Below are 6,947 nucleotides of genomic sequence, written 5' to 3'. Positions count from 1 at the left end.
GCCCTGAAAGCCTCCTGTAAACGCGCGGTGAATAGCATTGGAGAGATTGTGTCTCCCTGCCGTAGGCCCTTCTTTATTGGGATTCTGTCGCTGTCTTTATGGAGGACTATAGTGGCTGTGGATCCGCTGTAGATTTCTTCCATTACGTTTATATAGGCTTCGTCGATGCTTTGATTCCGCAGTGCCTGCATGACTGCTGATGTCTCCACCGAATCAAATGCCTTCTCGTAATCTATGAAGGCTATGTATAGGGGTTGGTTGTATTCCGCGCATTTCTCTATCCCCTGACTGATAGTATGAATATGGTCTATTGTTGAGAAGCCTGCCTGGTCCTTTGGTTGATTGAACTCTAATGTCGTATTAATTCTGTTAGCAATTGCTTTTGTAAATAGCTTGTAGACAACGGACAGTAATCTTGGAAGAATGCCAACATCATCTTGATTCATAAGAAAGGGGACGTCAGGGACATGAAAAATTACAGGACCTACACTGATTGATGATCGTTCTCAAATACTTTTTGTTTGTCCGCATGCCTTTGCAGATTGTCGCCCTACAGGAGAATAAAATAAGGACAGCTGGTCGTGTGCTGGCACGTGGTGGAGCAGATCTCAACCACTCCGCACACTTGGTCTGTTGCCAACAGCGCACTTAATGGAGCTCGACCCGTAGAGTGCGTTGCGGCCGCCAGCGATGGCATTATACGAGTTGAGGGGGCAAAGCAGTGGCAAGAAGAAGGGTATAACTATAATTGCCCGTAGCTGCCTTGATACACGGTGCGTCGTTTAATTCGTGGTGCGAATGATTTGATGATGCTGTAACCTGAACGCCGACAAAATTTCAAAAACCGTTTCAGGGTACATTTACAGTCAAGTGTGGCTCTTATCCCACTCGAAATTATCTTCGTGAATATTTTGTGCAATGCTGAGGTTGATCTGTCTGTAGTTATTCAAGTCTTTCAAGTCTCCCTTTTTTGTATCAGTAAAATATTGGTGTTTTTCCAACTCTCTGGTACATACATTCCAATTCTTGCATCTTGCCGTATGACCGTGGTATCATTGTGGCGTCACTCTCGGCGCACCCGTGAAAAAGACGGCGACCGAATCATCCGCTTGAGCACTGCAGACAAGCGTGATTCAGACTGTACGACAGTACCAATAATCGCGAAGTTGACAACTAAACATCGCCCACCGCGCCGTTAGAATAAAACGCTAAGTCGCTTCTTTAGCTGTTTCTTGTTTACAAATACCAGGTCTTCATATGCTCCCGTCGCCCAACAGAATTATACGATTTATCACCGCAGGGCAAGGTATGTAAGAATTACCTTGAATTAGCGAAAGTGAGCGCATTTCCTACTAGTTGATCAGATAACATCCGTAGTAGTAATCACTTAGGCCAAGAGGAAAATTGGACGAGTTGGTGCATGTTAACCATGTCGAACTGTAGTGCATGAAAACTCACGATCGGTACTCACTCGCGCAGCAAACATTTCCTGCTCGCGCAGCGATCGTTGGTGAGCCTCTTGTGCCCCAGTTCGAAATGTTTATCACGCTCCGAATCCACATCGTAAGAACGACAGCATATTGTCACGCTTTCTGGTATGTAATTGATAGACTCGGCATTTCTAGCTGACAGAGACAAAGCTCGCAATAATGGAGATCACTACTTACTCAATTGTGGCAAGGCAGCGCAATGCAGCATCCTCGCCTTCGACGTCCAGGTCATGGATGTTGTTCGAGGCGAGGTAGCCACGACGAAGTCGCTACGGAGCACCGGTTCGCGTACTACGTTGTCGAAACGAAAGCTGCCCGACTCGCGGTCATCGTCGTCGGTGTAGAGACAGGAGACGAAAGCCCAAAGCCCGTTCAAGTAGTTCAAGCGTGCATCATCCGGTGGAGCGACCGTTCCAAAAAGCACCGCCAAAAACTAGAGAGAGATTTCGATCATTTCGTCCCTAGGTCACCTAGGTACCTAGCTGACGGCAACAAAAGGATTCCCCGACAGCCGTCACGAGAGGGCCACCCAAGCGCTATAGCCGAAACATTAATAAACAGGAGTTTATCGTAAGGCTTTTGTTGTTGTACAAAAAGCAATGATTTCTTTTATTGTACTCAGACGTAGCAGTAGTTAGCGTGTTCGCCCTTTACCAGTTTTCTTAATATTAAACCGGAACTTCCGCTTGTGTACCGTTTAGGCTACGGAAACACGCTACGGCCTTCGCATCGGGTGTAGTACATACCTCTCGCCGCTGCTTTTAGGGGGGCGCTGCGACCCTGACCCTCCTCCGCCGCTCCGTGCAGCGCGCGCAACGTCGGCACATGAGTTCGGGCGCGCTTCTTCACTCACCGCGCGTTGAAAAACAAGTTGCCTAATCGTTGAAGACGCACAAATGGTTTATTCTGACTTCTTATATGCGCAATGTGCATCGAGCTTAAGCTTATCGAAAAACGTATAAATGCAAGAGCCGAGAGTACAGCGCTCCGCCATCAAACGTGTATATAGACATTCTGAGGTCTGGAAATAAATATCTATTGCTCGTAAGCACTCGCAAATAGTTGAACGCTTTCAAGTGAAAACTTTGTCGGACTTCACAAATGTCTCGTTCACAACCTAAAATGCTTCCTAGTCCGCTTGTGTGCGTAGGTGGAAGGCTTGTCGTTCGCGTCAGTCAGTTGGTTTGTGTGATTGACGAGGAGAATTCTTAGGAATTTTTCGGCTCTGAGATCTGCGGATCGTCGGGATTGGCTGTCGTCAACGCCTTCAGGGCAACTTAAGATGGGAGCGCGTTGCAAGTAGGGCTGGACAGCTGTTTCCAAAACTCCTAGCACATTCCTGCGTGGCAGCTGTTCAGAGGCCTTATTGAAAAAGACCACTATCTTGTCCAAAAGAGCTAGAAACTCAGGCCTCGGGTTGTGTAGTTCGTTCCTGTCTTGTGCTCGCAGTAGCTTGTACAGCTGATGCAGCCTGTTGTTGGTCGTCAGTAGCGCAGTGCAAGAGTCAAATCCGAGGTAATAATAATAAGCGACGAGGAGATTCTGAAAAGTGCGAGCGATTTGAGCGGTTGTGCGTTGTTAGCAGTGCGATTTGAGCGAATATGCGTACGCGACTTTGTGTTATGAGTTTTGCGTTGTAACCAAGTTGTTGATAATTAAATGTAAACTTCTTTTTCCCTTTTAACTGTGTGTCGTGCGTTGCGTTTTCTATTGTGTCTTATTTTACGGCCCAGCCATCCTGACGCTAACAAAAGGAACGCAAAAGAGCTCGGAGTCCCTGGAATTAATGTTTCCAGGTGGTGTTAAAGGGGTGGTGCCACCAAATTTGTGGCTTGCGCATTCTTTGCTGTAAGCGTTTCCTATAGCTCCAGGAAGCATGATGCGCGCACCAAGATTCATGTATTCTCGCTAGATAGTGTAATCCCAAGCAACGCTGGCCGACTGCCGACGTTTGGCTGATCACTGGCAAATAGCCGGCAGCCGACTTCACTGGCCACCAGACATCCGAAAAGGGTCGGCCGGAGGTGCGCTGCCAGCTACGTCGGCACTAGATCGGCTGCACGATTCGCGCCACCGTCGGTGGCCGAGTGAACGCCGAGCGCGCCAAACGCTTGTCGGCACTTGGTCGGCTGCACGATTCGCACCACCGTTGGTGGCCGAGTGAACGCCGAGCGCGCCAAACGCTTGTCGGGGCGACAAGTCGGCAACACGTCGTGCCGGCCTTGGTTGCCGGCAGAGGATTCGAACAGCGTGTATTATTTGAGGGCAGCATAAAATACACTGCAGGAAGTGTAAACAACTCCTACAGTGTGATTTTTTAAACATTACAAAAATCACCTGTGACACACAACATACTTGTGGTCCTTGAGCTGATTACACCAAGTGGTAGAGATTATTTGTGCGAACAATCCAAATACATTATTGACTAAACAAAAATAATAGCGAGCCGTTACATTCGTGCATGGTTTCTCCAGGCGCGCATCCATCATTCGCCAAGTGTGCGACAGTATTTATATACATGGGCGTTAAACTAGGCTTTTGTCGTTGTTCGATGCTTAAAACTGATTCTTACAAAAATAAACGTGACTGAAGCAACAGTGAACTTCTGCCTAAAATTTGATGGCATAAATATTAAATCGTAAGATTTCATTCCAATTATTGCAAACTCAGTGGCTACAGTTAGTCAGTTGCAGTAGGTAAGTCAGTGTAATTTTAAGGTCATTAATGAACTTTATTTAGATAGGCGATTATTTATTTTGCTCTTTCATGCAATATGTCACCCGCTTGCATTAAACCGAGCTCACATAATACATTTATGTCATTTCTGAACTAAAACGGCCATTAAAAACCATTCTGTATAATCTAAAAGAAGCATCGTCTGTATACAGACAACATGAAGCATGAAAATTTTTGCGTGTTTAGTGTTTAGTTCTAACAGCTAGTCCTTTATTATGTAATTTGCGCAATGTAATGAGTAAAAGTTCTTATCTTTCGCTGACGGATAAGTCAGGCAAGCGGAAATACCATATATGCTATGTGAAAAAAACTCATCAAAAGGCGTGGCCGCAATGTAAGATTTTAGTACCAATACACGAACAAGAAATATTCTTTCAAGATTGTCAGAACGAACACATAGCAATGGCAATCCACTGAAGACTCGTGCTGTGAAAAATAAAACGCAGGAGGCGGAAAAGTGCGGGAAAGAAGAGGGTCAGAAGGAACCGCGCTGCTCTACAGTATGAGCGTGGAGTGAAAAGCACATTTAAAAAAGAAGCAAAAAAAACATGCGCTACGGCGGCCCGCGCCCCGGAAGGTCCCGGTGGGGAGAGGGAAACTTCTTTTTTTCTTTTTTTCCGCTGTTCTCCGGTTTTCTTTCTCAGCGTGGAGCCGCCTCCTCTTTCGAAGAAGCCGCACATCTGCAGGCCCGCCGTCAGTGCCCAGCAGTGCTTTTTGCCGCCAAGATAAGAAAATGGGACACGTCCGAAACAGCACCGCTAAAGACTTGCGTTTGTCAAAATTTACGCGTGTACGTCTAGGTAGCAACAAATTTTCAATTAAGTTAAAGCGAATTTATCTTTTTTTTTATTGTGCAATGTAGTTACACCTTTACCTCCCACAGATAATAAGCTCTGGCTGAAACCAGGGAACTATACAGTTACGACGGGTATATTCCCCGATATGCCTATTTGAAAAGTTTCTGTTATCCCATCACTTTGTCAGAGGTCGCCTTGTATATGTTTGTGACATTCATCCTTTTAGCACAGCATTTCAAATAAAAATGAACCCTTGTTTTTAATAAAAGACAAAGCAGGTACACCGTAACCTACATTATAAAGAAGTTAAAATACTGCACAATTAGGATATCACTGTCTCAAGATACGAAATAATGCCAGTCAGAAGTCGCATTGTGGTCGTTTTATACGTCTTGAAAATACTAAACAAAAAGATAAGCGAGCGAATATGATGCATGGAAATGCATGAGAAACATTCCGCGGATTTGTCTAATCTTCTCACTCATACGTATAAAAGAATCGCATATAATGGAGCTTTTGCGGCGGGTAACGCGCAACGCACACTGCTGTTCTGTTGGATCAATGTTAATAAAATGTTTGCTAGTTCCGTTATTTCACAGAATAATAATTATCCATAGGAGCAACACGTGCTTAAAACTGGACGCTGTAGCTTTATATTTCTATGATTCTATGGACGCTGTAGCTTTATATTTCAAGACGCATTAGACAAATGCATAGCTAGTGCCTCGCGGTAATCTGCCGTCGACGGTGCCTCGCATGCAAAACGAAAAAAAAGTAATAAAATTACATTGCTAATAGTAGACGCTTCACGTGCCGTTGACGATGTGTGTGGCTGGCTGTCTGCGCAACGTGAGCGTACAGTACGTTTCTACACATATGAGAGCTTAATTATCAAGTCCCTTGCCGACGCACCACATGGGACCAGGTGCACTGCTCGACACCGTTAGATTGATTTATATATTTGTCCAGCCTTACAACGGCTGCATAGAGTGATGAGGATTTGTCAGCAGAGCTCATCAATCTAACGCCGTTGTTATCGAAAGCAGAGCAAAATAACGCGACGTGGTGAAAAGTATTCGTCTCTGATCGAGTGACAAGTTGAACACCGGTCAATTTTACTTTGAAATTCAACATCTAGGTTTCGGGCTAACAAGCGCGAGCGCGTTCGGGCAGTATGTTGAGGAATAAGTCATGTAGTGCAGCTACAAATGCGATGACGGCCTTTGGTCAAGCAAGGAAAACAGCAATGACCGTCAACCACAGACGTAAGGGAAACTTCCGGCTAAGGAATAACATCGAGTTTCGCTCCGAACTGACTGAAGTTAAGCTATTATTCGGATGCTGACTAGACATGGGATGGCCATAATGATGAGCGCATGCATTGACTTAATAGGGAAGTTGGAATTCGTCGGCGTTGTGAAGAATTATTCGTTTGGAGACATATCGTTAAAATATTTTTATAACCTTGAGAAATCGCAAGATTTGAACACTCTGGAGATCAATGTATTTGCCACCAGGAAGTACATAACGGATAAGGAAGTGCAATCACACGAATTTATCTTTAATGTGGCTTTACAATGGTCCATTGGGCTGCGGTATAGAATTGACTGAAATAGTTCGCAAATGGCACGTTGATTGTAACCGACCACGTACATTACACCATCTATTAGTAATAAATTTTATTGAAAATGAATTAAGTCAATCTTTCTCAAAGGTTTTGGCTGCTTTATAGCGAGACCAAAAAAATATTGATTTCGTCACACGAATTGTGCGAAATAGAGTTCTCGCGGACTGTACAACTTTAATGGAAAATTTCACATACGTGTTTCAGGGGCGCGAAAGCTCTAACTGATTATATGAAAAGCTGAATTGCCAAGTGATCTTAAAATCTGGCGTTCTTGCAGCTTATTAAATGTTATTAAAT

The sequence above is a fragment of the Rhipicephalus sanguineus genome, chromosome 4, assembly GCF_013339695.2.
Source record: "Rhipicephalus sanguineus isolate Rsan-2018 chromosome 4, BIME_Rsan_1.4, whole genome shotgun sequence".
Lineage (NCBI taxonomy): Eukaryota > Metazoa > Arthropoda > Arachnida > Ixodida > Ixodidae > Rhipicephalus > Rhipicephalus sanguineus.
This window is presented reverse-complemented; position numbering follows the sequence as displayed.